The 25,538-nt window shown below is 44.3% G+C and overlaps 1 protein-coding gene across 2 annotated transcripts in view; it reads left to right on the top strand.

Moving 5' to 3' along the window:
* The first annotated feature begins 1,287 nt into the window (after positions 1-1,287).
* KLHL32 (kelch like family member 32) overlaps positions 1,288-25,538 on the top strand; it is a 126,220-nt gene continuing 101,969 nt past the window's right edge. Inside the window, exon 1 of one of the 2 annotated variants that reach the window (XM_069973590.1) lies at positions 1,288-1,412. The gene's annotated coding sequence lies outside the window, so the exon portion shown is untranslated. Of the gene's footprint in view, positions 1,413-16,283; positions 16,343-25,538 lie in introns of those variants that run through there. The other variant, XM_069973591.1, reaches the window with a different exon arrangement.

Consider the following 25,538-nt stretch of genomic DNA (forward strand, 5'->3'; position numbering starts at 1 on the left):
TGAGCACAGTTATGACGCGGCAGAGGGGGGCCGGCATCAGGGACGGCGGTAGCGATTCATCCGTCCGTCCGTCCGAAGATGACATTTGGCACAAGATGGCAGACGGGGGCGACACGGATCAGGTATGTATAATTTACCACACTTCCGGGTACACGTGCGGGGGTGGTGGGAAATGGGAAGGGGGCGATTCACAGACATAACATACATTACAAAGTTGTATAACTTTGTAATGTGTGTTATTCTGTGAATAATTTCTTAGCGCCGCACTATCCCTTTAATTCTTTGGGTAGACGGCGGATTGAGTTTGAGAATATCATTGAGTCAATGGGACAGATGGAACTTCAAGCAGAGTCCGCCGCACAGCCTAAACTTTAAACTTTTGAGCGTATTCCTCAGTGTGAACATACCCTGAGACTATAGAAACTATATATATCTATAGAAATATCTAAACTAAACAAAAACTACATTACTTTTCCTGCATGGTGAACGCCATAAAAAGAATATATTTGTGCAATATATTCACTATTGGTATATATGTGCTGTATATTGCTGCTAGTATATATCTTTGTATGTATATATCTGTGTATGCAGTGGGCTACCTAGATTTCTTAACTACTAATTGTTAATGTGGGGGGGGGGGGGGTGGCGCCATTTCATTTCTCGCCTCAGGCAGCAGAAAACCTAGAATCAGCCCTGGTCATGGCCGATTCATTAGATAAGTTCAAGGGAGGCCTGGATGCTTTTCTTGAACAATATAATATTACAAGTTATGGGCATTAGAGTTCCGGCGATACGTTGATCCAGGGATTAGTCTGATTGCCATTGGAGTCGGGGGGGGAGTTTTCTCCCTGTGATGGGGCAATTGTCATCTACCTCATAGGGATCAACACAGTAGGGTTTCCCTAGATTGACTCTTCTCTTCTTTCAACCTTATTAACTATATTACTATGTTACCCCATCATGTATTATTATGGTCACATTGCTATTGTTTCAGCATCACACTGCTGTAAAATGGTGCAGCAATATAAATACAGCCGTTACACATCTACTTCCCATGGAACAGCTGACAGCTCTGGCCGGCTCTCCCCCCTGCAGGTGTAGGACAGTGTACATGGTGAGTTGCCTGCTGCTAGAGCTCTTGTGACATACCAAGGGACAGCAGCACCAGCAGCAGCAGCAGCAGCAGCATCCTCTCCCGGCTGAGCATCACAAGGAGGAGGAGCTGCTGCTGCCTCCCAGACAATACAATCAGCACTCACTGCATGTATACACTCCACACATCCCTGTGCACCGCATACATGTCACTGTGTCAGCAGCAGCACACAGGCCAGCTTCTCCCCATCTGCAGTCTCCAAGGAAGGACCCCCAAGAGCCTCAGCCACCCTGCCTCCTCCATCTCAGGCTGACAGAAGGTGAGCCCTGGTGTTGCTACTGACAGGTGCCCTTTTCCCTCTTCTCCTCCTCCTTGAAGTTGCTGAGCCTTATGGTGCATCACCTACACATCAGGCTTTGTTTGCTTTTTTATTTTTAGGTTAGGTTGTTGTTCATTTGCAAAGCAGTGATTAGTAAGAGGTGCCGTATACTTCCAATGGGCATGGGATTATATCCAGCCTAGTTGCCAGGTACTTGCATAAGTGCCAGCTGGCTGGGCAGCTCCCTCAGCTTCCTCCTTCAGTTTCCAAGGGTGAAGCGGTTCAGAGCTGAATTGTCCTTAGTTGTGTCTTTCTTGGGTCAGCGGGCAATCAAAGGAAACCTGTTTTTGTTGTTAGTGCATTTAGTATTCCGCTGCAGGTCCATGCTACTGCCTTGCCACTTGCCATAAATTTGCATGCACCGGTCTCATCTGCCCAGGGAATAGTCAAGGCTTATTTATGCCTCTATGAGCAATGTGTATTATAGTTACAGTTGTACTGTGGGTGGTTCATTCAGTGTAGACCAGAAAAAGCCAGGTGTATGACATCATCGTCTGAGCTCCAGAGAACATGGAGCCACGCTGGCTGACGGCAAATACTGCTGCAACTAAAAGTAATCGGCAATATCTTCTATTGAAGAATACATACCTCTGCAGCCTGATACTAAAATATGGAAAATCAATGTACACTGTACTATGGAAGGAAGGTTTTATTGTCGCCAGCATGTAATATACATTTAAAGGCTTTGTTCACACTACGTAAGTTCTGTGGAAATCACAGCCGTTGTTTCAAACTTGCGTAGTGTTGCAGGGTGAAGGGATCCCGGCCGGAGTGTGTACACATGGTATACACTCTGGCCGGGATCCCTAGCGGCGCCTTAAAAACTGACATGTCCCTGACAAAATCATGTCAGTGCACACTATGGAGCGAGCGGCTCCGGCTGCACGCTCCATTGTGTGCAGTGGGGAGTTCTGATGCGGGCGCGCACGAACTGCGGCCCTAAAGGGAACGGCCGGTCTTTTACTACATGTCAACATAGCCAAAATCTGCATTTGGTCATAGGCCTTTAAATGGAATATAAAACTCCAATCTGGACTATTAAAGGCAGGGAAATGTGATCATGTGCTTTCATGCATTCTAGCGGGAAATCTTTTTATAGCTTCCCATGGCTTGTATGAGCGAACATCTTCTATCTGATAGCAACATTAGCAGGAACAAATGATGTCCTAGGCTAAGAGGCTGAGAGATAATCAAACTTCTGTCTGGAGCCTTGCAGAGCTTTTTACCTTGTCTGCACAACTGCCTATACCGTAGGAGAATAGGACGTATTGTATATGCAGAAGGGGAATCTGGTGAACTAGAAACTTATAATGTGCAGTGTGGATTTTGGGAAATGATGTATAGTGCCCATAAAGAGTTAAGTGCTTTGTTTCTTTTTCTTTTTTTTTAGTGTAATGGTTAGGGTAGTTTTTAACATAAAAGTCGTATTACTTGATATACGGGGGATCGATATAAGGGGGATGCGAGAGCAGGCCTGTCACATGTGCTATTACACGCACACAGCAAGTGAGGATCAGCGGGGCAGGGGCAGCAGGGGAAGCTGCCCGTATGATCCTTAGATCCAGGCTGACCATTGAAGTCAGTGGCGGTCTGCCGCTCCTATGACATAGAGCAACATGCAGCAGGCCATCGCTAACGTGATTGTGATTTTTCAACATGGCGGCTGATTGTGGTTTTTTAACATACACTATTACACCAAACAATAATTGTCCTGAACGGCCGGTAATCGCCCAGGTATGACTGATAATCACTAGGTGTAATAGGGCCTTAAGACTGTGCTGTAAATTACATTATTATTATTATTATGATTATATATTACAAAAAATTATCTAAGTGGGCTAAGTAAGACTAATGTTCTCCATAGTAGATGTAAATTATGTTATCATGCATAAAGGGCAGATGGGATCAGCAATAGACTGTAGGCCTCCATAGGAAGTAAGCAACAACAGAGTGCAGGATGACAAGAAACAGATCTCCTCTCTGAAACCTTCAATAAGAGGTCACATGCTGCTTTGGGTTAATCATTTTTGAGGGTGTTTGTGCAAACATCCTGTTAGTCCTCCTCTAGTGATTCCACCTGTGTGCAAACAATAGAACAGCCTATGGCTTATGGACTCTATATACCATTCTCTCTGGTGGGGACAAGGTATCATCAAAAATGTAGTGGCACAGCACATGGCTGAATGTTTTTGCCCACCCATCTTAGTGACCATTGGGGTTCTTTCCATCCAGACCTCTACCAAGCAAAACTTCTGACTTTTTATAGTGACATGTCAGGTGGGGGTCTGTGTGGTAAAGCCTCCAATGATTACTAAACTAGTTGGCAGAAACACAAAAGGCCGTATTGCATAGCCTGATGTTATGGGGGAAGCGAGCTCCAATCTATCAGCTCATCGCTTGCTTCCTCCTCATTCCCTGCTTGCTTCCTTTGCTATTACACACACAGACAACAAGCGGGGAGCAGTGGGAGGGGCGGCCTTAACGATCCTTAGATTGTTTGGGTGGCCCATTAAGGTCTGTTGCCCCAGTGACTCAGCTGGACCTTTGCAGCTGGAACAGCTGGGTACCTGACCTACCAAGTCTCTGGGCAAAAATTATATCCATCGGTGGGATCCGGGAGCGGCAAGAGGACTGGTCAGTTTACTTCGTTCATTATTTTCCCGTACCCCCTTGCATTTCTCCCTTTTTTGGATTTCGCGGGACTTCTCCTTTAATGGTAGCATCATAGTATTCACGGCCAAGAGGGCCGCTTTCTCTGTTCACATTAAAAGTTTGGTTAAATGGGGAATTAGAAGGGCGATAATTTCTTATAATATTGAGCCCTAAATCCATCCAGACCGGGTGTGCTGCTAGATTTGGCATGGGAAACCTCCTCAGCAGAAATTTACACATCCATAATGTCACTATGTTCTGATGAAATTGGGGAGAGTGCCATCTTGTAGCAAAAAGAAAAGAATTTTTGAAGATCGAGGGGAATAGGAGTAGAAGGAGAAACCCTGGAAAAACTCCCTCAAGTTCTGAGACCATCTGCCGAATGGTCTTGGCTCTTGGCTCTTTCCGTCGCTTTAGAGGAATTAATAGAGCTGCGGGTCACATGCCGGACCTGTGGCTCTATTCATAACAGAGCCAGTGGGGCCCAAGACCGAGATTAGCGGTGTGTACAGAGGTCGGACCCCCGCAACCTTCTACTTTTCCCCTATCCTGTCGATAGCGGAAAAGTGAATTTTTCCTGGACAACCTCTTTAATGTCGCTCACGCTTCTTTGTTTCTGCTCTTAAGATCCTGCTCCGGGTGTCAAAGTGTTTGGAGAGGATTTATCATCCATGCGCCTGGTGTACATGAGCAAAGAGTCGGTCTGTCGTGCAACTTTTTGAAGAGTTAGGGTCCTATTGCACGGAGCGATTTTTAACGATTAACAACTAACGATCGCAAACTAGACTGTTTATCGTTAACCTGAAATCGTTCACCATATTACACAGAGCGATGGTCGTTAGTTACGGATCGTTACTATGATCGTTATTGCGATCATTACTTTGATTGTTTATTCCTTCTGATCTCGGCAAAACAATGGGCAATGTGTAATTACACCGAACGATTAGTGAAAAAACGCGGAACTTGAGCGAACAAATGTGGAATTACAGTGAACGTTTAGCGAGCGATTAACGATAATTTTAGGTTCAGACCTAAATCAACGATCGACATACTAACGATTTTTTGATCGTTGCCTGCAATTACACAGAATGATTAACGTTTAATTACGAACGATTTAACGATTTGTCGCTTGTTAATCATCCCATGTAATAGGTCACCTACTCCCTGCTAATGGGCAGGCAGGGGAAGCATCAAGGAGCAGTATGTGTGTGACCTCCTCTCGCACGGATTTACAATGACTACAAATTCAAGCAGGCGCAAATCATGGTAAAAATGTACGTCAGCCCAGAGCTCCATAGATTTCTGAGACTTATGCTGCGTTTACACGAAACGATAATTGGCCCGATCGTACGATTAACAATGTCGGAGTAACAATTTTTTTTTCACAACGGTCAGCGTTTAGACGGTACGATATATCGTACGGAAATTCGCTCTGCGATCGTTTTGCGATCGCTTAAGCCTATCTCACACATTGGTTAGATCGGCGAACGACTGTTTACACGGAACGATCTGCGAATTTTTTGCAATTGACAAACGACAATTTTGGAACATGTTGTAAGATCAAAATGAACGATTTCTCGTTTGTCGTTTGATCGTTCGCAGCGTTTACACATACGATTATCGTTTTAATTTGATCGTTATCGTGCGAATTCGCACCATAATCGTTTTGTGTAAACGCAGCATAATAACACACACATGGGCAGGGATTTGGTTATGATCGGTATATATATATGCCAGTCTTGATAACCCTCCAATCTCTTAGTTTGTTTATGCAATGTTTCAATCATACCTTATATAACATGTTTTATAATAAATATATCCCAAGGGGAATGCAATAAAAAATTATTTTATTTCCCAATATGATATCTATTGGAAATATGCATCATAAACCCAATTTTATTGCACCACCTCAAGATGTGGTCTCCACTGGTGATGTGCAGTCTGTTTGTATAGTACAAAGTCAAATACATTAATTTAAAAAAATGTAAGTAATAGATCACTTTGTCGTTTTTTATAGTAGTATAGATTGACTGTTATCTTACTAACACTGCAGAGTGAGCACTGTAATAAAAAGAAGCAGATCGCCCTTCCATGCTGTGATGTATAGTTTTGAATGCAGTTCTGTCAATAAACTGTAATCTTGGACCAAAGAAAAAGGAAGCACTGCAATTTCTGCACACCCAATTATATAAGAAAATAGCGTTATTAAAGGAGTACTCCAGCAAACAAAATTTCCTTTAATTTAAAGGGGAACTCCGGGTATAGGTTAAAAAAATGAAACTTCTGCAGAAGCATATAGCATTACTTACTTGTCTATCCCAGTTTTTAAGCTACCAAAAATCCATTTGTTTGGGGGGGGGGGGTGTTCTGTTTTGTGTTTCTGTCCTTCCTGGTTATGCAGTTCCCAAAATGCAATGCTTTCCCTCAGCTGACCATCACAGCCCCCCCATCTCAATCACTAAAATTAGTGCTGCACCTGCTTCTGGCCATTCAGAGATGGTGAATCACTCAGGGGATTGGAGGATCCAGCCAAGCCTCCTGTCTGCATCATCAGCCTGATCTCAGCAAACACACACAATGTGTGACAGAAGCCTGGAAGATTTGTCTCCTAAGGGGGGTTAGCAGAAGGAGCAGGAGACAATGTGAATTGGCCCAGAGGCCATTTTTTTCACTTCCTGGATTTTTATCAGCTACCAGTGTGGCAGAACCGCACATATACAATAACACATTGTATAGACCCATCTATATAACTTTTAATGTAATTTTAATAGAAAACAAGTTTTTCTTATCTGGAGTTCCCCTTTAACTGGTTTCAGAAAGTTAAATAGATTTGTAATGCTACGTTTACACGAAACGATTATAGGGCGAATTTTCGCGATAATGATCGAATTCGAACGATAATCGTATGTGTAAACGCGGCGAACGATCGAAAAATTGTTCATTTTGATCTTTTAACATGTTCATCAATCGTCGTTCGCCGATCGCAAAAAATTCGCCGATCGTTCCGTGTAAACAGTCGTCGCGCGATAGTCCGGCCGCGCGCCGCCCGCAACCCCGTCTGCCGCCCGGCCCCCCGCTCGCAGCCCGGCCCCCTGCTCATTCGCAGCCCCCTGCGCCGGCTCGATCCCCGCCGCCGCTCCAGTTGCCCCCCCACCGCCGCCGCTCCGATCACCCCCCGCGGCGGGGGTGACGATCGGGGTGGCGCAGGGGGCTGCGGTTGACCGTGGGGCCGGGCTGTGAGCAGGGGGACGGGCTGCGGGTGGGCCGGGCTGTGTGCGCGCCATCGCGAAACGATCGCAAAACGATTTTTCAGTACGATATATCGTACCGCCTAAACACTGATAGTTAAAAAAATCGTACTTCGAAATTGTTAATCGTGCGATGGGGCCAATTATCGCTCCGTGTAAACTGAGCATAATTTACTTCTATTTAAAAATCTTCAGTACTTATCTTCCAGTACTTATTAGCTGTTGTATGCCCTGCAGAAGTGCTGTTTTTTCCAGGATGGCACTCTGAGCATGTTCTATTGCAAACATAGGTGTTATTAGGAAATTTCTCAAGGAGCCATTTTTCAAAAAGTCCTCTGCACTTCTGCCCCCTGCTCATTCAGAGACCCCCAATAAGTCTCAAGTTATTTCTTCTTGAGCGATTCTCAAGATCATCTGTTCTGGAAATCAACAGTGAGACATTGTGAATAACACGCTTTATATCCCTTGCCATAGAGGGTACACGATCCTCAATGTCACTGACCCTATTTTCAACAGCAGCAATATGATTGTTGGATTTGCGAAGCTCCTGTCTAATCATGGAAACCTCCTCACTTAGAGAACCCATACTCTGGCTGAGAGACAGGACTGCAGTATAGACGTCCTTTATAGTGGGGTCTGTAATTGGTGCTGTGTCACAGGTTGTGATAGCATTGGTTACCGGCGTCATCAGCAGTGGGGACGGTTAGTACTGTGACTGGTGTCTGGCGTTCCTCACCATCACTCCCATACTCCTCAGAGCACTCACCTGACCGACTAGGGGCATTGCGAGCGTATTTCTCCAGCCGAGCCGCCACTTCCTTTACCCTGTCGGCTCCTCCAATGCAATATTGTTTGAACGGGGTAGCAGCTTCCGACTCTTTTCCGGCATTTCCGTATCCTCCTCTGCCACCAGCCATGTCTGAAGCTATCACCCGGTTTACCGGATGCGTTTCCCCACAATTTGGTGTAGATACAGTATGAAGCGGGTATACCCTGCGGGCTATTGGTTTTCAGCATATTAAGACAGGACAGCAGAGCCGCACGTCTGTTCACATAGTCAGGCCGCCCACTGTTTTCTTTCCCGTGTGACACAGTTCTCTCTGCTGCCACCTCTGTCCATGTCAGAAACTGTCAAGAGCAGGAGAGGTTTAGGCCGGGTTCACACATTGTAAGACACCGGCCGTTCTGTGACACGGCCGTGTCACATAATGGCCGGTGCCAGTGAGGTTCATCCCGGCCCGTTCAGGTGTGCCCGCCTTCCAAATCACCATAGCCGACAATTTAAAGTGGAGCCGGAGCCGGACTTTACATTGTCTGCTCTGACAGTCTTGTGCGGCTGCTATTCAATGAATAGCGGCCACACAAAACTTACATGTACCGGTATACACAAAAGATGGCCGCACAAAACTGATTGTATACACCCCGGCCAAGATTTTGTAGCAATTAAAGCAAGCGGCAATTTAATTAAATATCGTCCGTGGTTGCAAAACTGCAACTATGGCCGTTGTTTAATGAAATAATACATAGTGTGAACTTAGCCTAAGGGTATGTTCACACTAAGTAAATGTGGTGGAATCCCGCCTGCCTCAGTGTCCCATAGTTTGGAGCGGAGACGCATGAGCCCTCTTATAGTCAAACTATGGTACCCTGAGGCAGACAGGACTCAGTGTGAACATACCCTTCGGGCCCTGTTACACCAACAGATTATCTGGCAGATTTTTTTGAGCCAAAGCCAGGAAGGGACTACAAACTGAGAATGGGTCATAAAGGAAAGTCTGAGATTTCTCCTCTTTTCAAATCCATTCCTGGCTCCGGCTTAAATAAATCTGTCAGATAATCTGTTGGTGTAATTGTGGACTTACTGTTGAGATTTGCTACAGAGGTGACAGCAAAGAGCAGTGTGTCAGGCTGAAAAGAAAACACCACTTCCTGCAGGACATACAGCAGTTTATAAGTACTGGAAGACTTGAGATTTTTAAATAGAAGTAAATTACAAAGCTATATAACTTTCTGAAACCAGTTCATATGAAAGAAAAAGATTTTCGCCAGAGTACCCCTTTAAGTCAGGCTAATATTAAACCCTGCTGTTAAGTCAGAGTCAGTTACATAGGCCAAAAGTGATATAACAATTAATGTGTATTACAAGGCACAATACAAATATTTTATATGCACAATGTAATAGTGACCAGTAAGGTAATTGCAGTATACTGTATATTACCACCTGAATGGAGATAGCAGTTCAGCATTTGGAAGGAGAAAACATCCATGTGTTACATTGTTCTCTGCAACTTTGCCAGAAGTTAGGGACAGGAAAGAAAACTCTGTTTTTATACACTTGTACTTACTAAAGGCATTGCTATATCGAGGTGGTGACCACAGCATGCACTCCAACACTGCCATGATATGTGGTTTATATCACGGAATACACATATATACATATATACATTGCAGACACAAAATAAAACAAAATGCACACAAGTACATACACATACTGCAACCAGGTGAAAGGTGAAACCCCTCCCACTCCCCCCTCACACGTCCCCACCTAACCTGTAAAAATCTCACCCTGTTTCCTAGAAGAATTCTCCACATTTTAACATAAAACTATTTGGATGGAGAACTTTTTTTCATAGTCTAATGTACTAATATTTTAGTAACATATCATGAAGTCTTATGTAACAATGTTTTGCCAAGATATTATCAGCTGTATTTGGCTGATAATCACTTGGTGTAATAGCTCCTGTTAAAAGGCAACGATCAGCCAACATGCATGATGTTAAAAAAAACAAAAACAACAACCTAGAACAATAGCGATGGTCTCCTATGGGCTCCCAGTATGATCTAAAGATTGTGTGGGGAGCGCCTCTTGCAGTTTTTCTTGCCCCCCCCCCCCCCCTACTCTTACCAGTTGAGAACAAGGAGCAAGCGAGCGCTGACCTAACAGGTCAACGCTTGTTTGCTCCTACAGATCGGCCCGTGTAATAGGGCCTTAAAGAGGATGTACCACCAGGTACGTCTTCTTTAACCTGACACAGGGATAGAACACTGCCGTCACGGAGAAGCCGGTGCTGCGGTCTGTTTTTGATCTGCGACCCAGTTCCCCTGTACGGTGCCGTTCTTTCCACGGTTACCGGCCGGTGCTCAAGCACTGGAGGTAGGCCGGCCCGCCCCCAGTGGAAGGGAATTCCCTCCCCTCTATGACGCGGCTCCTTTTATCCTAAAGGAGCAGCGTCAGAGAGGGGAGGGAATTCACTCCCACTGGGGGCGGGCCGGCCTACCTCCCGTGCTTGAGCACCGTCCCGGGACCCGTGGATAGAACGGCGCCGTACAGGGGAACCAGGCCGTGGATCGAAAAATGGACGGCTGCAGCGGCTTCCCCGTGACTGCGCCGTTCTATCCCTGTGTCAGGTTAAAGAAGACGTACCTGGTGGTACATCTCTTTAAGGCTGGATTCACACTATGTTATTTTCATCCTTTTTTTTTTTCATCTGTATTTGGGAAAAAAACAATGCATTTAAGCACACCCCTTTTGATCCGTTTTCCATTGACTTTCATTATAAGAAAAAAACAATCAAAACACACAAAAACACAAATGCATCCGTTTTTCCATCCGTATTTTGCAAAAACAGATGGAGAAAACAGTGTGAACCCAGCCTAACTCTTCTACCTCTGCCTGACACGACCTGCCTAACCAAATATAATTCCAAAAGGGTACATGGGAAGCTTTTGCTTTTTATAGAATTAAATCTCTTGTAAAATGTCTTCATTAGTGGTAGTTCACATCAAATATTTACTATAATAAAGAAAAATGAGCATGAGATACACTTCCTACCATTCAGGAGGTGTCATATAATAATAAATGGGAAGATAAAATTGAGGTTAAGGAGATGATTAGAAGCCAAGAGTTCAGAAATACGTATTATAGTGAGAAAGGAAACAAACACCGTGGCAGTAAATTGCCGGCCTGGGTATTTACCGTAGCCGGCACTTTGCATAATAACTTTGAAGTCCTGTGATCCATCTCAGATTAAATATTGTTTAGAGAAATTGCTAATGAAGACGAGATGCTTATTTGTGAAGCGTTCACGAGATTATCATTTACTACAACTAATGCTGATCCAAGAAAATGAGCAGATGAGGTTTCTCGCAAGACATAATTAGTGGCCATGGAGAGAACTTCCCCAGAGTATAGGTGTTCTGGAAAAAAGAAATCCTTGATAATTACATTATGGATAGGCAATATAGGTAGTAGCGGATTAAAATGGTTTACGTTTGTTAAGCAGTTCTTCCCCTTTCAGAAGAATCATTTGGCGAACATGTTTATTTTGTTATTTTATGTGTATTTTGGGTAATTTTTTTTAGCATTTAATATGTAAGCAAGAGAGAATTTGCTGTCTGTAGAGACTGCTGGCTCATATATCTACCAGTACTATACCAATACTATAGTATATACTATATTGGTACTGTAGTACTCTGTTTACAATATCTACTGTACATAACAAAGAAGCAAAGCTAAATTTATCTTTTAGCGCCTTCCATTTTGTACTCTATTAAAGGGGTGTTCGGCTCAGGTAAAATACGTGTTGAATCATCCCTGTTCCAGGAGAGTAACAATTCGTTCCATACTTTTCATTATCTTTCCATTTACCTTCCCCCCCTGTCCTGAGCTACTGCTTTCTGCTGAAGACACAGAAAACTGTGTGTGAGCTGTTCAGTCCGTCTCCAGTCTATACCCTCCTTCCCTTTCAAGACGGCTCATGTAAACATTGTCCCTGGTAGGCTGTCTTTGCACTCTGTGATGCCAGGAGGGTCAACTTGCTGGTAATCCTTACTGTGATTAACCCTCCCGGCATTACAGCGCGCAGGGACATTGTTTACATGAGCTGTCTCGGAAGGGAGGAGGGAGATCAGAGTGGGGATGGAGGAAACAGCTAACACACAGTTTTCTGTGTCTTCAGCAGAAATCAGCAGGCTCAGAAATGGAGGAAGGAGGCTGAAAAGATAATAACAAGTACTGAACAAATTGTTAAACTCCAGGAGGGAGGATGATTCAACATGTATTTCCTGAGCGGAATACCCTTTTAACCCCATAAAGTAGGGTTACCTGCAGACTTATATAAACCTGGGGGGAAAAAATCTTCTTGATATATTATTCTGATACTTAGTTTTGATATGTATGTTTAACCCCTAGACGACCTAGGACGTACGAGTACACTCGGGCCGCCTGTCACCAGACGACCCTGGGTGTGTCCCTACGTCCAGAGTTGTTTATGTGCTATGACGCGCCCTCCAGTTAATGACAGGCTGCAGCGATCATGCTGCAACCTGTCATTAACCCCTTAAATACAGCGATTGCGGCGTTCAAGTGTAAGTGCCAGGTGCAGCTCCTTTCACTTACCGATCGGGACAAAACAAGCCCTCACATGCCCCTGTAGATAGAAAACTAAAAAGTGCTAGAGCTCTTAGAAGAGGAGGATGAAAAAAACGAAAATTAAAAAATAAAAATTTGAGCAGTCCACTGGGTCATTTTGGGCTTGGGTTTGGGCTCAAGGGGTTAATGTATACATTAAAAAATCTTAACAATTTTAAATAGAAGTCAGGAGCAAATTCTAAAATGAGGGTAGATTTCTGTCAACTTTATAGCTTGATATTTTATGCTAAGAGCATGTCATGCTGGCTGAGATAATCTGCGCTGACCTGAGGGATCAAAGTGGATCCAGGCTGCCTGTAGGTGGATGTTTTGTATCAGCACAAAGCCATGCCTTGTTCTCCGCAGGTACAGCACTGGTGTAAAGGGCATCATTCTCAAATGTATTCTTTCATAGTGATTATTTGCATGATGTCCCTATGGGATATCTGTGACTCTCATTGTTTGACTTTGAAAGAGTGCATCAGGTGCCAGCACAAAGCGTGAGGAATGGAATTTCTATGAACGGTGATTATGTGGCAGCTGTTACCAGTCAGGGAATTTAATGTCCAAAATTAGCTATAGTGATGTAAGCATGTTACAAAGAAGAATCCATTTTTTTTAATAATATTTTCATATACTGTATGTTTATAATGGCATTGTCTCTGCGCTACCGCATTTCCCCCCCCCCCCCAGAACTTTCCAATAGAGTTCTTTATCTCTTAAAGGAGAAGTCCTGCCTTAGGGGGATATTTGGAAATGGCAGGGCATCTGCCATTTGACCATCCCTGGGACTCCTGCTGGGCTCCAGGATCCTCTGCTGCCAATGTCATGACTCGGCTGATTGATAGCCTGCTTAGCCAGTTAGTGGCTGGGGCGGGACGCCACTCCAGTCACTGATTGTCTGAGCGGGCTGTCCATCAGCTGGGTGGGGCATTTTCCCCTGAGTCGTGGGGTCATCACAACTCGGGGGAAATGGCTTCTGGCAGAGGTCCCACAGTTGTTGAAGCTGCTCACCGTGGACCTTCTGGCATGGTGATTCGCTGGCACAGGCAGAGGTAAGTACTTGTTCACTTGTTCATTTTCCCCACTGCCAGATTAAAAAAACAAAACAAAAACAATTCTCCGGACTTCCTCTTTAATTGCCCAAAATGTGATGTTTATAGTTTGCCGCTTGGGCTTACGACCTGTAGTTCCGCTTCAGCTTGCTGGTCGCACATTACGCACGGCAGCAGTGAGTGGCGGCAGCAGATTGCTGCTATATAAGTCGTTTGTCTTTCAACATGTTGAAAGACAAACGACTTCAACGATCATTGACTCCTATTCCACGGGATGATTATCGCCCGAATATGGCTGATTCCGGCTGAATACAGCCGATAATCGTTCTGCTTACAGCTGGTGCGGTGGTTGTGTCTTGTACCTTATTGTATTTCACCTTTTCTGGACCTTCCTCCGGATGGTAATGTTGTCTTTACGTTACATCTTGGTTTTGACCCGGTTTAGCTTTGCTTCTGTTTGGTCTGTGATGTTCCTTCTCACTTGTGTCTGCTTTCTGGTTTTCCCTTCCACATGCTGATTTGATGTACCTCCCTGGCGACTCGGACTGCTGACCTTCCTTCCCTGACTGCCCATACACCTAGTGAGAATAGGGACCATTGCCCAGTTGGTGGCTGCCACTAGGGCAGGTTGTTCAAGAAAGGCATGGACAGTGGTCTGAATTTTGTTCAGGGGTCACTATTCCCCTATGGGCGTGCCAAAATAGAAAAGAAAACATGACTTAAAGGGGAATTCCGGATAAGAAATACTTGTTTTCTATTAAAAGTACATTAAAAGTTGTATAGATGTGTCTATACAATGTGTTATTGTATATGTACAGTTCTGCCACACTGGTAGCTGATAGAAATCCAGGAAGTGAAAAAATGGCCTCTGTGCCAATTCACATTGTCTCCTGCTCCTGCTGCTTTCCCCCCCTTAGGAGACAAATCTTCCATGCCTGTCTCACATTGTGTGTGTTTGCTGATGATGCAGACAGGGGGCAGGGCGTGATGTCACAGGAGGCTTGGCTGGATAACCCAATCCCCTGACTGATTCACCATCTCTAATCGGCCAGAAGCAGTTGATGCACTAATTTTTCTGATTGTAATGGGTGGGGGCTGTGATGATCACATGAGGGAAAGCATTGCATTCTGGGAAATGCCATTTTTTTAACCTCTACCTGGAGTTCCTCTTTAATATGATGTCTGCAACTATAGCATATTATATATATATATATATATATATATATATGTTTTTATTTTTTACATTCATGCTTACATTACCAATGTTAAATTTAATAACGGTGTAAGGAATACTACCAGATCTGTCAGCTATATGAATCTTGGCATACCGTGTAGTTAAACTGATGCTGTATTTCTGTATAGTAAAATCTGAAGGCATGGGCTCGCTATCTAGTTCAGATACTGTGTTTGAAACAAAGCTATGCAGCATGTGATTGCATTACATGGAGCCAATTATTTTTAGATTACTGCATGATCTAACAACCAGACCTCAGTGCATGTGATGGGCTGTGTGCTGGGCCTGGCAGCGACTTCAGTCCTATTATTAATTTAGCATTGTGCATTACAAATGGCAAAACTGTTCTCTTTCCCATACTATCTAATGGTACCTATAAAGTAATTAGACAAAGTCTGTAAGATCGGGAGACATAGTTCCATAGTAAAACTGAATACTATGGGAGAGATTTATCAAACATGGTGTAAAGTAGAACTGTCCCTGTCGCCCCTAGCAACCAATCAGATTCCACTTTCATTTTCCCTAAGTCTGTGAGGAATAAATAGTGGAATCTGATTGGTTGCTAGGGGCAACTGAGCCAGGATGGCGTCTTGCAGTGCAAAAGGCAGACAGGGAAAATGGCCACCATGCAGGGAAAAAAGTGTACAAAGCTGCCTGACCGTTATCAATCAAATGACGCCTACCAGGTAAGCTGTCTGTGCAATTTTTAACTGCACCACAACTGTATCTGGGCCATCTGGCGTCTGCACCTTAGGCCCCTAACCCTAAACGAGTATTTCAGTGAGCAAAACGTTTTTTAAAATGGAGTCAGGGTGCTATAAAAACAAGAAAACAAGCAATATTCACCCACACCAAAACTCCTGCTGCCATTGAAATCACAGCGCCATTTTTAACTGAGCACTCATCATCAGCCACCCTGGATGACAGATCGGGGGCCGTGGTGAATATGGGCAGTTTGAACCATTGGCCCTCCAGGAGTCGCAGGCCCCAGGTGGCTGCCAGAACCGCCCAATCTGCAGTTTCCGAGCTGAGGGCCAAGCGGATGGACCAGTCCGACGCTGTATGTATATATCTGTGCTGTCAGTTTCCAGATCACTAGCAGTGTTAACTTACCATGCAGCTTGTTGTCCTGCATCTAGCTTCTCCAGTATTCCGCTCTTGGGCTGTATCTTTAGGCCCACCTCTTCCAGCTGTCAATCATTCCGGAGGAGGTGGCAGCCTGAAGATACAGCAACAGCTGGAGAACCAGATGCGAGATCACAAGCAGCATAGTAAGTACAGATTGCTTGTGATCTGGAAACTGACAGCACAGATATATACATATCCTATATGCACAGCATATCCTATTTACCTATTTTCCTTTATCTTTATCGTCTGCACATAACCCTGTTTACACAGGAAGATGTGCGGCCGATAACGATACATTTAAGGGTACAAACTCACTGGGCGGATCCGCAGCGGATCCCTGCCCTGTATAGTCTATGGGCAGACAAACGCTGAATGTATGACACAATGATGTTTATGGAGCTGGCGGGGGCTGGCAGGAGCTGTTGTACAGGGCGCCCGCTTAGCCAGGTGCACTCTTCCTGGTGTTTGTGGAGCCATCGGAAAATGTCAGAGGTCTTCACATCTGTAGCCGGTCTCAATGGTCAGTTGTACGGCAGCATTCTCCCTCTGGCGGCACACAGTAGATACTTGCACCCGGGCGTTCCCTCTGTTGCTGACACAGTGGAAGACTAGCGGGCTGGCAGCTCCAATGCGTGCGTTGTAGCTGGTGAGCACACTACTGGTACCAAAGTGGCAATCTCTCTTGTTCGGTATGTTAGCAGCTGGATACTTAGGGTGGTATTACACGGGCCGAGCAGGGCCCGATAATGCCTATTACACGGCCCGATAATCGTTAAACAAGGGCTGCAGGGACATCGTTACCGATGTCCTTGCAGCTCTTGCATAACTGTATACATTACCAATCCATGTTCCAGGGCTGCTGCTGCGGTCTTCTTCTCGCCGAGTCCCGCGCGCTGTAACGTCAGAGTGGCCTGTCAGCTGACAGGCCTCTCAGCTAATCACAGGCCGGGACTGCCGCGGCCTGTGATTGGCCGGGCGGCCTGTCAGCTGACAGGCCCCTCTGACGTTACAGAGTGCGGGACCCGGGGAGAAGAAGACCGCAGCAGCAGCCCTGGAACGTGGATAGGTAATGTATATCGTTAGTCGCCGCCCGCGCACCGCTATTACACGTAGCGGTGCGTGGTTGGCGCCCGACGAAAATAGGTCAGAACCAATATCAACGATCAGCCGATGATCGTTGTCATCGGCTGATCGTTGTATTTATTACATGGAACGATAATCGGCCGAATCGGTGTAATAGTACCCTTAGTATTCACCACTCAACATTTACACGTGTTTCATAATAGCCTGCATTCTTTCCTCAGTAAATTGTTGCAAAATTTTCTGAGGAAAGAATACAGGCTATTCTGAAATGCGGCTAAATGTTGCAATAGGGGGGTGAATACAAACTACCCAGCTGCTAACATACCGAACATACAGAAGACTGTGTAAGGATGTGGAAGTAAAACATGTTCTGTACAGCACTACAATGCCTGAAGAAGAGCAGTGAGGATTCATACAGCAGCTGCAGTGTATGTTAGAGGAATATATCAGACAGATTAACAGGTGTCAGTTGTGTAGTTAGCATAAAGACAGACCATGCCACTGCTACGGGGCCCGTACCCGCAGGACCCTGGCTTTTTAACTGTGAGAATTTGTGATGGGCGCTCCCAATTAAATGCTGTGGTGCTCTGACTGACAGAGCAAGTACTACTGTAAATGTAAGAAATTTTTTTATAGCTCAGCTCTGCATGGTAACATGCATTTTGTAATGTTTTGTCCTGTGTAGTTGTCCTTAAGCTTTCACCAAATCAAATAAACTATTACATTGTGTAATCCCGAAGGTAAAATTATTGAGTGTGAAATATCAGTAAGCAGAAAATGGTCTGGCAGGTATTTATGTTTGGCCTGTGTTCCAGCTGCGTAGGATTAGGAGCTAGTCTAACTTGTGTACAAATAAAAAAAAAAAAAAACAATTAAATAAATGAAAAAAAGAAAATAAAACAAATGTTCATATAAATCAGCTTGGTTCGTTGTTTTCTCAACATGTGGCTCCCATGTGGCTGTAAACACATCCAGTTCTTTGGCCTCTTCAAGTGTTCTCAGTGAGTGCTTCTGATTTCTGTTGATCTCTGTGTGTGCTTGGGGCGTGCCTCACTAAGATCTGCCTTAGGGCTGTATTACACGGTTTGATTTTTCATGTAAGCAACCTCTGATCTTCTAGATTGATTATCGTGCAGCACGTTGTTAGTGATGTCTGTGCAGTCCTTGCTGTACATAAAAAATAATTACGTTTTACTTACCTATCCAGGGTCCTCTTGTGTCCTACTCTTTTCCCTGCTTACCACAGCCACCGCTCACATGTCTGAAGCCTCCTCTAAAGTGACCGGCCACTCAGCCGAGACAGGCCATGGATATTGGCTGAGTGGCCTCGAGGAAGGAGGGAGATTAGTCGGCAGCAGAGACCAGAGAACAAAGGATTACACAGTGGGAGTTGTGTGAAAGCCTCTATTCAGAGGTCAGAGAGGTCAGTGCTGACTTCAGAGGAGATAGCTCAGTGAGGTAGCTATAAATTAACTCTTTGTTGTCCTGTTTTGTTGCCTCATCTTCCTCCACCCCTCCCCTCTCCATAGAGAACAATGATGACAGGGGGGTAAGCTTCATGCATGATAAAAATGCATTTTTTGGCTAATAAACCCAATTACAAGTTTCTTAAAATCACCTGTACTATTGATTCCTGCAAAAAAAAAAATTAAACGACTGGTACACTTTAAATTAGACACAGGGCAAGTACGGTCGCCAGCCGATAAATTTTAAAGTTGGTGAAAGACAACAATCAGCTGATGATTGGCTCCTTGGCTGATCATTGTCTAATGCTACGTTTACACGGAACGATTATCGGGCGAATTTTCACGATAACGATCGAATTCAAACGATAATTGTACGTGTAAACGCGGCGAACGATCGATAAATCGTTCATTTTGATCTTTTAACATGTTCTTACATCGTTGTTCGTCGTTTGCAAAAAATTCGCCGATCGTTCCGTGTAAACAGTCGTTCACTGATTTTACCTATGTGTGAGATAGGCTTAAGCAATCGCAAAACGAATTTTCTGTACAATATATCGTTCCATCTAAACGCTGATCGTTATAAAAAAAAAAAATCGAAATCGTTAATCGTACGATCGGGCGAATTGTCACTCCGTGTAAACTTAAGGCCCTATTCCACGGAACTTTTTCAAACGATTATCGTTCATAAAATCGTTCAAACGACCGCTCGTTAACGATATTTGTTCAGTGGAATAGCTATAACCGAGCAAACGACAACAGTCGTTGAGTCGTTCACTATCTTTTTTCAACATGTCGAAAAAAAATCGTTGGTCTTTCAACAATAATTCGCTAATCTTTTCGTTGAATAAAAAATCTTTCAGTCGTTCTTGAAATGTCTACCTACATTTCCCCACGTTTTAAACGACCATGTAACGATGTAACAACCGCAAAAAAATCGTTACACTACAGATATCGTTCACGTTCCCACACGTATTATGTGTTATCGTTCGCTTAAAAAAATCGTTAAATGCTCGTTAACGAGCGGTCGTTTGAGCGAGTCTATGAACGATAATCGTTTCGCCACCCCCGCCGCTACGATTGCCCCCCCTGCTCCGATTGCCGCCGCTCCGATCGCCCCCGCCGCCCTGGCCACGAGCATACGTTACCTGCTCCGCGTAGCAGGTCTTCAAATCCCCGGCTCCCGGCGATCGAGCCGGCGCAGGGGGCTGCGGATGAGCGGGAGACCGGGCTGCGAGCGGGGGGCCGGCCGGACTATCGCGCGACGACTGTTTACACGGAACAATCGGCATATTTTTTTCGAACTACGAACGACGATTTATGAACATGTTAAAAGATCAAAATGAACGATTTTTCGATCGTTCGCCGCGTTTACATGTACGATTATCGTTCGAATTTGATCGTTATCGCGAAAATTTGCCCGATAATCACTCCGTGTAAACCCAGCATTAGGGTCCATTTACACAGAAAGATTATCTGACAGATTATCTGCCAAAGATTTGAAGCCAAAGCCAGGAGCAGACTATAAGCAGAGATCAGGTCATAAAGGAAAGCCTAAGATTTCTCCTCTTTTCAAATCCATTCCTGGCTTTGGCTTCAAATCTTTGGCAGGTAATTTGTCAGATAATCTTTCTGTGTAAATGGACCCTTATTTTGCCTGATTGGGCAGATTATTGCCCCATGTAATAGGACCCTTATTCAGTGCATGTCTCAATCCTATGTGTGGTTAGTGAGTAGTATTTCAGTCCTCTGTACTTCTGTAGAACACAGAGTAGAAGTTTTAAGACAGAGAACACAAACACCACTGTGAAAGGAGACATCAGGCTGGTAAATATTGGGAAATCTAAATGGTAACCGATCAGTTTTGCTCTGTTGGCTTCATCAGGAGTCACCATTCAGGATTACAATTTAGAGATCCCTATAAGCGGTAAGATAAACTACTGTAACTCTGGCCTAAATCAATCTAACAGGTCGGCTGCCAATTAGTTTAGTCTGGCCAAAGTAGTTCCATTTTTAGGCTAGGTTCCCACACAGTATTTGGTCAGTATTTTGCAACCAAAAACAGGAGTGGATTGAAAACACAGAAAGTCTATGTTCACACTGTTGAAATTAAGTGGAGGCCGCCTTTAATAGCAAATAATGGTCATTATTTCAAAACAACGGTATTTATTTGCCATTTGGCATTTTTTTATAGCGTTTTCTCTTCTTTCTGGCTTTTTTGAGGCTCTGTCGCAGTTTTTCCAAAATGCAGCATGCTGAGGGTGTGGCTTTTTTTTTAATTTTTTGCAAATGTTTTTTTTCCCCATAGACTTTAATGGTAATGTTATGGTTGTCTCAAAAAACGCCATTGCTGTGTGTATGGCGTTTTTTTTTCAGTGATGGCAGAGAAAAAGGAAGTTCAGCTATCTTGGTGCACACAAAAATGCCTAAACTACAAAAAAAGATTCTTTGCACATAAAGTAAAAATGGCAGAAAAAAACTTAAATACATAAAAAAAGAAAACACTATGCGCTGCATTGGCATTTTTTGGAGGCCACCTAAAATTCAGTGTGTGAGGGCACCCTTAAATAGTAAGGCTATGTTCACACTGTGTATCTTGCAATCGGCAACAACAGCCGTACTTTGTACGAAAGGACACACGCTCCTGTCGGGATCTCTTGTGGCGCCGTAGAAAACCGACATGTCAGTTTTCTGGGGCTGCTATTCAGTGAATAGTGGCCGCAGAAAGCTCTGTCAGTGCACACTATGAAGTGAGCGGTTCCGGCCGCACGCTTCATAGTGTGCTGTGGGGAGTTTGCGCCTGCGTAAGAACTCTGCGGCGTGAAAGATCATTCGGCCGGGATGATTTTTTCAGAGAGCGGCCGTTCAGTGACCCGGCTGGGTCATGGAACGGCCGGTCTCTTACGACATGTGAACATGGCCTAAGGCTGCATTCACACGTTCCGGGTGCCCGGGTGGGGGGGATGCTGCCCGGGTGGGGGGGAGAAGTCCATTACAGGCATTCCACGTCCGTGTTCTGTGCGGAACACGGAATGTGTGAATGCAGTCTTAGGGCACGTGCACACTACGGAATCGCGTCAGAAAACCCGCAGAGTGTCACTGTTGTTGAAATCAATAGTACAGGCAATTTTAAAAACTTTGTAATTGGGTTTATTAGCTATTTATTATCATGAAAAAGCAGTTTGAAGCTCTCCCCCTGTCTTTATGGTTGTCTATGGAGAGGGGAGGGGTGGAGGGAGGGAGATGAGGCACCAAAACAGGACAACAAAGAGTTAATTTGCAGCTACATCACCAGGTTATCTCCTCTGAAGTTAGCACTGACCTCTCTGACCTCTGAATACCGGCTTTCACGCAGCTCCCACTGTGTAATCCTTTGTTCTCTGCTGGCGACTAATCTCCCTTCTCCCTCCTCCCCTCTCCATAGGTTACACGGGGCACGTTTGATGTAAAAGAGTTGAAATTTCCTGATAATGAGCAGTGGATGAGAGAGAGGAGAGAGGGGGGACCTGGGGAAAGTCTTTTTAAACACAGATAATGGCATATTTGCCTAATAAACCCAATTACAACGTTTCTTAAAATGGTCTTAAAAATAACAACATTTTAAAATACCTGCCACGAAAAAAAACAAAAACTTTTGACTTGTTGCAGAGATGTTCTGGTCAGGGTCTGTGTGCCCATGACTGTTTAGTTGGGAAAGACATGCATTGCCACACAACTCTCTTTCTGTACTGTATCTATGTGAGTCTATGGGTCACATGACACAAAGTCGAGGAGAACAGGCAGACTTCTCCCGGCTTGTTATCTTGATTGGTCAGTTTGAACACTTAAAAAACTTCTCTCTATGACATATCAAACTTTTCATTCTGGTGACAATGCTCATTTTATTTCCTTATTCAGCAAAGAGCGACTGTACTGGATTAACAATCTATGTCAAGTGTGTTAGAGGTTACTGGCACTGCTTTTATTACTGTTGATATTGTGTACTAATCCTATGTCTGTTTGGATTGTATACTCCCTTGTAGTCTCAGCAGCGAAATTACATTAAAAACAAAGCAAAGCAATTCGTTTTCTTGACAGTCAGTTTATATGCCCGCTGGCTTCGAACTCCGTGCCGCTTCCTGCTGCTCCACCCCGGTTGCCTGGAAAAGCTGGATCCAGGCCTTAAAAACGTTTCCCAGGACTGGATCCAGCTTTTCCAGGTACTTAGGATGGAAGGACAGGTAGCAGTACAGAGATCAAAGACAGTCGGCTTTCCCAGTTTCCAGGACTGGATCTAGGTTTTCCAGGCACCCGAGGTGAAGCGACACGGAGATCAAAGGCAGCCGATATTTAAGCCGACAGCTGAGCAAATGAAGCGCTTCGCTTCATTTGCAATGTAAATTCGTTCATCTGTAATTATGATCATGGCCGTCAATGGCAAATAACAGGCATCTTTTCGACGGCCGTTGGCTTGTGTCTCTGTGTCTGAAAGCTGTTTGCACCACAGTCCTGTATTCTGTGGAGCTAGTCCTCCCACAGTAATAGTAAATCTGGCCCAATATTTCAATGAGAAAATATTGTTACTGAATTGTACTGGTATTCTCCAGCTTTGTGTAATGTATGCTGCTGTATTCTTTATTCATAAAAAAATTTAATCCTAGGTTGTGTCTTGAAAGCACCTTTGTACCGGCACCTTGCCACCCCCAAACTGGTATTTAGTAGAAAAACTACTTCTATCAGTGCAGCATGGTAGGGCAGTCGGACTGGCGTTGCCTAGAGCATCAGTGCCTTAAAGGACAAGTGCCATGAAAAACTTTTTCCCAGTAATTGAAGCACATTACAAAGTTATATAACTGTGTAATGTGCTTCAATCACCTATCTGCCTCCCTTCCCTGTCTTTTCCCCCCTCCACCCCCCACCAGGAAGTGTCCTAACTCACACAGACCTATTTACTGTCGTCACCGTCACCAAGCTCTTCTCTCAGCTCCTTCTCCTGTTACAGCAGCCCCCCCCTCCCCTGCCTTGTCAGGTGACTCAGCTTGCTCAGCTCCCATTGGCTGAACAACTGCAAGCCATCACTTGGACTGGGGAGGAGCTGAGAAGGAGAACAGGAGAAGGAGCTGAGAGAAGAGTTTGGTGACGGTGACGACAGTAATTAGGTCTGTGTGAGTTAGGACACTTCCTGGTGGGGGGTGGAGGGGGGAAAAGACAGGGAAGGGAGGCAGATAGGTGATTGAAGCATATTACAAAGTTATATAACTTTGTAATGTGCTTCAATTACTGGGAAAAAGTTTTTCATGGCACTTGTCCTTTAAGCCTGCCACACCTCTCTCCTTGCCTCCATCCAGGCTTTCTGAAAGTGAAGGGAGGCGGGGAGAGAGGTGTCTCAGGCCTAGGACACTGAAGCTCTAGGCCACGCTAGTCTGCCTCCTCGCCTCATTGATAAAAGTCATTTTACTTCTAAATGCCGCTGTCAAACCCCTCCCCCCATGATAAAATGACAGTTTATCCTCCATGCAAAATAAATTGTTAAATAAAACTTTAAAAAACTATATATGTTTGGTATCAGCACGTCCGTAAACTATACATCTTCCCTTAAAACACAATCCCGCAAACAGCTATTTCACAAGAAAATTGCGAATGTTGTGGATCTTGCAATGTGGCGACAGTTTTTTGTTTTTTTCTATGTTTCTACTGTGCCAAAGTGGTAATAGTTAAAATAAAAACAATGCAAATTTGGTATCACTGTAATCATAGTGACCCAGAGAATACATAAATTATGTTTTTTTTTAACGCACGTTGAATAGCGCAAGTTTTATATAAAAAAGGGATATTTCTTCTATTATCCCTTCAAAAAAGGGTTAATAAAAAATTATTAGATAACTTTCATGAACCTGAAAATGGTGGCAATAAAAAGTTTTAGTTATCCCATAAAAAACAAGACCTCATATGGCTATGTGGGCAAAAATAAAACAACACTATGACTCTTGGAAGGCAGCAATGAAAAAGTATGAAAATCACTTGGTCATTAAAGGGGTTATCCAGTGCTACAAAAACATGGCCACTTTCTTTCAGAGACAACAGTTCAGGTGCGGTTTGCAATTAAGCTCCATTCACTTCAATGGAACTGAGCAGCAAAACCCTGCCCAAGCTGGAGAAAAGAGTGGGGCTAAAGTGGCCATGTTTTTGTAGCGCTGGATAATCCCTTTAAGGGCCCAAAATAGGCTAGTCACTAAGGGGTTAAAAGCTGAGACTTGTCACACATTGCTCTTCACAATACATTATGGCCCAAATATTCTCATGACATGATTTCCAGGAATATATAAAGATAAATGTGTAGGGCTGGGATGGGGAACCTTTGGCCCTCCAGCTGTTGCAAAACTACAATTCCCATCAAGCCTGGACAGCCAAAGCTTCGCTTTGGCTGTCCAGGCATGATGGGAATTGTAGTTTTGCAACAGCTGAAGGGCCGAAGGTTCCCCATCCCTGGTTTAAAAGGGTTATCCAGCGAAAATCTTTTTCTTTCAAATCAACTGGTTTCAGAAAAAGTTATATCGATTTGTAATTTACTTCTATTTAAAAATCTCATCTTCCCATACTTATCAGCTGCTGTATGTCCTGCAGGAAGTGGTGTATTATTTTTAGTGTGACACAGTGCTCTCTGCAGCCATCTCTGTCCGAGACAGGAACTGTCCACAGCAGTACAGATTTTCTATGGGGAGTTGCTGCTGCTCTGAACAGTTCCTGTCTCGGACAGAGATGTCAGAAGAGAGCACTGTGTCAGACTGGAGAGAATACACCACTTCCTGCAGGA

The sequence above is a fragment of the Dendropsophus ebraccatus genome, chromosome 6, assembly GCF_027789765.1.
Source record: "Dendropsophus ebraccatus isolate aDenEbr1 chromosome 6, aDenEbr1.pat, whole genome shotgun sequence".
Taxonomy (NCBI): domain Eukaryota; kingdom Metazoa; phylum Chordata; class Amphibia; order Anura; family Hylidae; genus Dendropsophus; species Dendropsophus ebraccatus.